Below are 8031 nucleotides of genomic sequence, written 5' to 3' on the forward strand. Positions count from 1 at the left end.
CCATTTTGTTGGTTTTGAAGTGTTTTATTCTTCTTTATTAGTATTTATTTATCTATTGCTTATCTACTCATCTAGTGAGATTTTTTCTTTCCCATATTTTCTTAGTTGTTCTCTGATCTTGACATATTGTTTATCATGTGATATAAAATATTATTTTGATCATATCTAGGATTTGAAATGCTTTCTGTACATTGATGAGTATCTCACCCCGAATTTAGGAAATTTTCTGTTTCAATTTCATTGAATTGCTGTCAGCTCTTTCTTCCACCTCAGGGGTTCGTAGGCTTTGTCTTTTGATTGTAACCCACAGTTCTTAAAGATAGTAAACATAGGTATTCCTTTTTCTTTCCTAATACAGTATTTCTTTGGTCTTATCTTCTATTCCTGATACTCTTTCTTCTGCTTGATATTGGCTGCTGATGCTACTACTCACTGTTGATTTTATTTGGGTTATGGAACTTTTATTTTCTCACATTCATGGGTTTTTCCCACAATATCCATTTTTGAATTTCTCTTTCATACTTCATACTTTGACATTCTTGTCTAGCTCTTGAATTGATATCCTAACTGCCCTTATCTGTTTATTTGAATCCTCTTTGAAGTCATTGATTCTTTTTAAAAGTATGATTTTAATTCTTTACCTGACATTTCAGCAAATTCATTAGGTTTTGATTCAGTTATTGAGTTGTGAGCTTTTGGATATGTAATATTGCCTTGTTTTTTCATAGTTTTGTGTTTTACAATATTATTTCTGCATCTTTTTGGTGTTTCTCTTTTAATTCCTCAAATGAGAGTCAACCACAGTACCAAAGTAAACAAGTGAACACTAAATGAAATGTTTAAATAAAATAAGAAGTTACTGGCAACCTCAGCTACCTCTTCAGTAGTGTTTAAAGGAATGGAACTCAATTTGTTAGGGGATAAGCTTAGCTATGGTCAAGAGTATAGATATTAAATGTTAATTATGTAAAGGATGTGAGTGAAGAAAGAACAAAGGTAGAAGATAAGTAATGGGTAAAGTATAAGAAATTTTAGTAAAAGAGAGCACTGTATGATTATTACAGAAAATTATAGAATGCTTTGGGAAATAAAGGAAAATGATCAAATAAAACAAATTAACTATCTGAATAACTAACTTTAAAAACAGAACAAAAAAACCTATCAGATTGTATTTCTTGCTAAAGATAAGCATGGATACAAGTTGACCCTATCCAAGTGTCTGGCATTCTCCTTGATTCTTCAACTTCAGAGATTCATCTGTCTTTCTAATGTGTTTAAGTACTGCTGGCCTCTGAACATCCAAATGAGTAACTAAAGCCAAATAGACAAAATTGATGGAGATCAGAGCTCCTGTTGAAGCACAGAACCAAGCAAGTGATGCTTCCAAATTTCACCACTCTTCTGGTGAGCAGGGATTCCTAACCCTCAAAGTGAGGTTACCATGTTGTTTCCCACCTCAACACAGTCTTGCAGGTTCCTTAGAATGTGTCTCTCCAGTGTGTAGGGGCTCCAAACCCCAAAGGCGAGGATGATTCAGTATGGGACTGCTCTGCATCTGTAAGAGGGAAATTCCTATCTCTATCTTTGGCTCATGCTGAGCTGCTTTCTGAAATGGTAGCTATTATGTAGGCAGGGCAGCTATCATGTAGGCAGTGACTAAAAACATATGGGTAACACATTCTGCCTAAGGTGTGTGCAACACAGGAAGCATATACTCTTCTCCCAAGTTTATCAATAAGAATAAGTTCCTTTGGTTGCATGCAACATGTGGCCCAGGCCCCCCCAGTGAAGAAAAGCATTGTCTGTGAAGCAATGTAAATCTTCTTATTTGCTGGGTTTACAGTGAATTTTGTTTTGAATTTGTTATGTTAGTGGGATTTGGGAGGGATGAATGTTTCCTGGAAGAGAAGAGAATCAAAACTGAAAAAAAAAAAAAGAATGGTCTGCATTTTCCAACTGGACCTTGTCTTTATGTCCTCACACTCAGTGAGTTCAGACACACTGGAGTTTCTGCTTTAGCCTGTGACTACACAGCAGATCAGTCACCTTATATTTCCTTTGCAGAGAGGACCATATATTGGACTGGTCTCTGTCTCATCAAATCCACACATTGGATTTAAGGCTTCCAGGAATTATAGGATTTTTTTGCACCCGGAAATGCAGATTTGTCACTGGGATCCTTTGTCTTACCTTATGGTTGCATTTTTGGTTCCTCATGCCCTCCCTAGAGGATGTAGAGGATGTGGGATTGGATTTGGGATATTTTATAGATTTTCTCTGATACCTTTGCTTCTGTTTGCTCTTTTGCCATTCTGGTACCTCTTTTGTGGTTGCTGAAGCAATTCTTTCCTTTCTTTTTTTGGAATATAATCTTTCCTGAGTAATTGGGTTATTTTTCTCATTCACAGAGTCAAAATGGTGAATGTTTCTAATCCATCATCTTGCTTCTGACCCACTTCAACTTTTTTTGAAGCTCAATCTCATATTTTTGGGCCAGGTTGGCATGAAACTTTGATTCTCCTATACCTACTTCCTGTGTAGCTTAGATGCAGTTGTACACTACAACACCCATCCACCCATGTGACATACATTTTTAAATGATTTCCAGATACCTGATTGGGAAATAAAGCCGAGAACTTGGCTTTTCTTCCACAATTCTTTTCTTTTTATTTATTATCCTGTGTTATTTGTATAAAGGCATTTCATTGTAAAATTTCCATATATGCCTACAATATACCTTGATCAAATTTCCCTGCCTCTATCCCTTCCCTTATTCTTCCTCTGCCTATCTTAAAATAATTTCAACCGTTGCCATAGTTTTCTTTTCATGCATGGGTACTTATTCAACTCTCTTTATCCTCTCCTTTTACTCTCCTCTCTCCCGGTGGTACCACCCTCAAGCAGGACCTCTTTAACATTCTTGTTGTTCTTTTTTAAAGACTAAATTCTGCATACAAGAGAAAGCATGCAATATTTGTTTTTCTCCATCTAACTTACTTAGATTAAATTGAGTGAAATCATTATAATAATAAAAGAGGATACAATCAGCAACAAGAATATCCTGAAATATGAGCAAGAGGGAAATATGTACTGATTTATGATGTATATACCCCTTGTTATCATTGACAGTAACAAATAGCAATTCTAATGATATTTTATGCAGCAAGTGCATGCCAAAACTTCCCACTTTGATACTGATGTAACTCCTACAAAAATAGTGTAGTGATGATGGGGTGCCATGACTTATGCCTGTAATATTAGATACTCAGGAAGTGCAGATCTGCATAATCATGGTTTGAATCCAGCCTTGGCAAAAATTAGTGAAACTCAATCTCCAAAAATAATCAGATCATGATGGCATATAACTGTCATCCCAGCTATGCAGTGCAAGGTTGGAGAATCAGAATTAGAGAGTGATCCTTGGCAAAAGCACAAGAGTCTACCTGACAAATAACTAAAGCACAAAACCTAGAGGTATAGCTCAAGTGGCAGAACACTTGCCAAGTAAATGTGATGCTCTGAGTTCAAAGCCCCAAGAATACCAAAAAAGGAATGGAGCAAGAAATAAATCAGTAAAAAGTCAGGAGGAAACAAAGGCAATGGATATGAGGGAACAAGGGAAAGAGAAGGAAAGAAGGAAAGAGGGAAGAAAGGAAAAGTAGGAAGGGAGTGACAAAGAAAGAAATGAAAAAAAGCAAATAGGATGATCACCAAAATTAAAACAACAAAATAGGTACCCAAGGCATCATAGCAGTATGAATCATGGAAACTAACTTGCATGCAAAGGATGATTACAACTTTTGGGTTAAAAATTTTAAATATTGCTCTTACAAAAAGTAAAATAGAAAAGTTAGGACTATCAGCCAATTGTCAGATCCAGAAGATTGACTAATTCAATCTATTAATTTGCAAATTTTATAAGTTGTAATAAATTTCTCAAACAAATTATTTTCAGGATTATAGTCACATAAAAAAGTTACCAGAATATTCCATATATGATAAATAATTTTATGATATTTATACCATTTTCCTGAGAAAATAAAAATGCCACCAAAGTAATAAGAGGAAAATTAAACAATCGGTTTAAGGAAAATATTTCAGCATAAGATATAAATTCTTTCAGTCAAGTTGGATATCTTAGGAATACCTATAATAAATCATAGCAATATTGGAAATTTATGGGCCATGGATAAACAAAACAAGTTTTAAATTGTTTATCAAGGTAATGGTAAGAAAAAATTTAAATCATAATTATAAAATACAAAGGTCTACATATCTGTGTAACAGAGGAATTTAACCATGTCTCTTAGGGAAGAAGAACAGCCAGGATATTGAAAATCATATCCAGCTTAGTGGCATAAAACAACTATTGATAGACAAGTGATCCATCAATGACATTGGGTTTCTCTGCCACGGAGTCTTCCAAAGGCCCCTTTCACCCCCTTGTTCCTCAGGCTGTAGATGAAGGGGTTCAGCATGGGGTGATCACAGTGTACATCACTGAGGCAATAGTGGTTCCCTGGGAAGAATCAGTCATAGCTGAACAGAGATAAACCACCCCCAAGTTCTGTCCCAAAGTACAAGAAAACTACACAGAGATGAGACCCACAGGATGAAAAGGCTTTATACTTTCTTGCAATGCAGGACAACCTCATTAAAGAGGAGACAATATGAGAGTAAGAGAAGAGGATGCCAGTCACAGGAACAATGCTCATCAGGGCAATGACCACATACATAAAGATGTTACTAATGAGGGTACCACTTGATCACCTTGAGAAGATTCAGTTCACAACAGAAATGTGAGATTTCCATGTCTATGGAGAAAGTGAGTCGCTTCATCAGCAGAAAATGAGTAAGAGATACTAAGAACATGATGATCCAAGCACCAAAACCAAGAGGCCACAGAATTGAGTGCTCATGAAGACCATGTAGTTCAGGGGTTGATAGATGTCCACAAAATGATCACAAGCCATCACAATCAGTAGAAAATTATCCATGCCAAAAAACATAATAAAAACTATACATGAGAAAGGCACCCTATGTAGGAGATGTCTTTGTTCTCTGCTTGTATATTCACCAACACCTTTGAGACTGTGGTAGTGATGAAACAAATGTTAACAAAAGACAGGTTGCAGAGGAAGAAATATATAAGTGTATGAAGGTGGGATTCAGTGCAGATAACCAGAATGATGAGCAGGTTCCCAATTAAAATTACCACGTACATGGACAGGAACAGTCCAAAGAAAAGAGGCTGCATTTCAGGACCTTTTGAGAGGCTCAAGAGAAAAAATTGTGATGTGCTTGTATGGTTCCCTGTTTCCATGTAGCTGATGTATCTTCTGGGGAAGAAGAAAGAGGCACAATTCAAAGAATGGTAAATTGTAACCCCAGTTAGCTAACTAGGCATCTTTAACTATGTTTTGGCTCCTGGCAATGAGTTATTTACTCAGTCATGTGGCAATTTATTTTTCTCCTTTTAAGCGTATAACCATTCTTACTGTCTTTAAATTTACATAAATATCTATTTTATCATTGGCTCACAAGGTTTGATTCTTCTTTTAAAATCTATGAAGAAATTTGTTCTTTGATAGGAACCATCTGAACAAAAGAGAGCAATTCTAATTATTTCCATGGTCATCATTACAATTTGTCAAAGTTTAATTATGTAATAAGGATGAAACAGGGAATTTTAATTCAAACAACCTTTATTCTGTGACTTGTACTTCTTAGTGATGTAATAGTTTTCTCTAGGTGCCCTAACTACTTTCTTTCTGAAAATGTGATCATTTTGTAAATTATTTAATTTTATTTTTTATTTATCATATGTTAATATTATGGGGAGAGAGGGTATAAAGGAGAATGATGGAGGGGGTGAATTCAACTATGATAAATAGTAAAAATTTTGTAAGTCACAATGTACTCCACTACAATAATAATTTCAAGATGAGATTATTGCTACTTACATGATTATTGTTAATTTTTGAGATAGTAAAATGCCTTTGAATTCAGTGGGTAGTTCATATGAAAATTGTCATTATTATCATTAATAGTATGGAAAATGTATTTTATGATATACTGGATATATAAATTTCCCAGTGTATAGGGTAGAACTCTGCTTAAAAATGTGATACTAATTTGATTTTATGGCTGTCAAAGATGAAAAACTAATTGTTATATATTGAATTTTACCCTATTCCTCAAGTTCATATTTTTAAGCCATAACTTTCAATGTGACTGCATTTGTGGGTAGGCACTTCAAGGGTTATTTAAGTTTAAGTGAGGTCATATAAGTTAAATGTATATGTAAACAATATATGATCATATATATGTACATATATATATGTGTGTATATATTGAGAGAGATAAAAATATTGCATTTGTATGTCTGCCTGAGGGAAATATGGGAGATGGTAGAGGGGAAGAAAAATGTTAGAGAAAGAAAACTATTGAAATAGGCAGTCTATAAATAAATATAATATAATGTACTGTACTGTAAGCTTTGACTATTAGGGAAGCATGATTATAGGGAGAATATACAATGAGGCGGTTAGTTTGATTAAAGCACAATATTTACAGGCCTGAAGTAACATGATGAAATCCCCTTGGATCATTAATATTCATTTTTTTTAAATGAGGGTCAAGAGGATAAAAGAGGACATTTTTGGAGGATAGGTACCAAGGGAGGGGGTGTGGTCATAAGAAAACTGTGAATAAGGGTGAATATGTGGGAGTTATTTTGTATTCATATATGAAAATAAAAGAATGAAACCTGCTGAAATTGTTTTAAGAAGGGGAGGGAGAAGGGAAAATGATGAAAGGGATAAATCAAAGATATACTGTAAGCACGTATGTAAATGTCCCCCCCATACAACTATTTCATACTAATAAAATTTTTAAAAAAGAAAAATATGATACTTGGGTCAAACATCCCAGAATAGAGTTTTGATCACTGTCTTTTGGATGTTGACAAAGTTTTAATACTGTATTTTCTAGGACCTCCTCATTTTTGTATCAAGAGTAGTAAGTATTCACTACATGATAGAATTGAAGAGGGAAATAAAATGATATAATTTTTCTACTTTATTTCTTGCAACATACAGCAGACATTTCATACATGTGAACTCCTGTGTTTCCTTGGTTATTTATTTTTATTTAGTTATGCGGAATCTCTTTATAACACAGGCTGGCATCAAATTCAGAATCCTCCTGCCTCCATCTACAGGCATCTACAACACACTTGAAAACCTCTATTCTTAATATTTCAACAAACACAATCAATGTTGGAATAAAATATAAAATAACTTTTAAGTTACTGACCATCAAAGAGCAGGTAACAAGTAAATAATTGTATAAGACATCTGTTAAGAGCCTACATTTTACAGGAAAGAGTGCAAAAGCAATGTAGGATCTGAAGAAAATAACTCATAATGCAAATATGCACTAGATTTCAAGGAGTGGAGAAATGACCTAAAGAATGTATGCACATGTGAATAAATGAAAAAAAGGAGTGAGTGAAGGAAACATACATATCTGTAAAAGAACAGTTTCAATGGAATTCAAAGTGGTTTCAAAGTGCAGTGACTTCACCTCAGTAGAATAAATAAATACAGGAATTTGTCATTCTCATGAATTTAGATGTAAATCACAGAATCCTCTGTCTTTCTTCTCTTAGAAGAGCTTTCTCTGCTCACCCTCACAATGACACACCAACTGTTGCAATGGCTGTCACAGAAAACTTCTATTCTCTCTCCAGGAAACACTCTTGTGTTTTTCTCAGAGTCTGCAATCAGTGAAGTACAATACAGGGGACAAAGACTATAAATATATATTCTACTGCATCGAGGTTTAATTTCTCAGAGCTCTTCATGAAAGAAATTGTTCTGTGTTCTTCCCTCTCTCCATAATTCAGCTCCTTGGGGTACAGAAAAGATAGTAGAGTAGAACGTTTTCAGTCACTTTTGTGTCTATGCAGGGTAACTCAAAATAGATGGATTTATGTCATCAAAGAAAAATATTTTTCTTTAATTGGAT

At 34.6% G+C, this 8031-nt stretch overlaps 1 pseudogene; it reads right to left on the reverse strand.

The window, feature by feature from the left end:
* Positions 1-4388: 4388 nt before the first annotated feature.
* Positions 4389-5323, reverse strand: LOC109678411 (olfactory receptor 7D4-like; annotated as a pseudogene).
* Positions 5324-8031: the final 2708 nt, after the last annotated feature.

The sequence above is a fragment of the Castor canadensis genome, chromosome 14, assembly GCF_047511655.1.
Source record: "Castor canadensis chromosome 14, mCasCan1.hap1v2, whole genome shotgun sequence".
Taxonomy (NCBI): domain Eukaryota; kingdom Metazoa; phylum Chordata; class Mammalia; order Rodentia; family Castoridae; genus Castor; species Castor canadensis.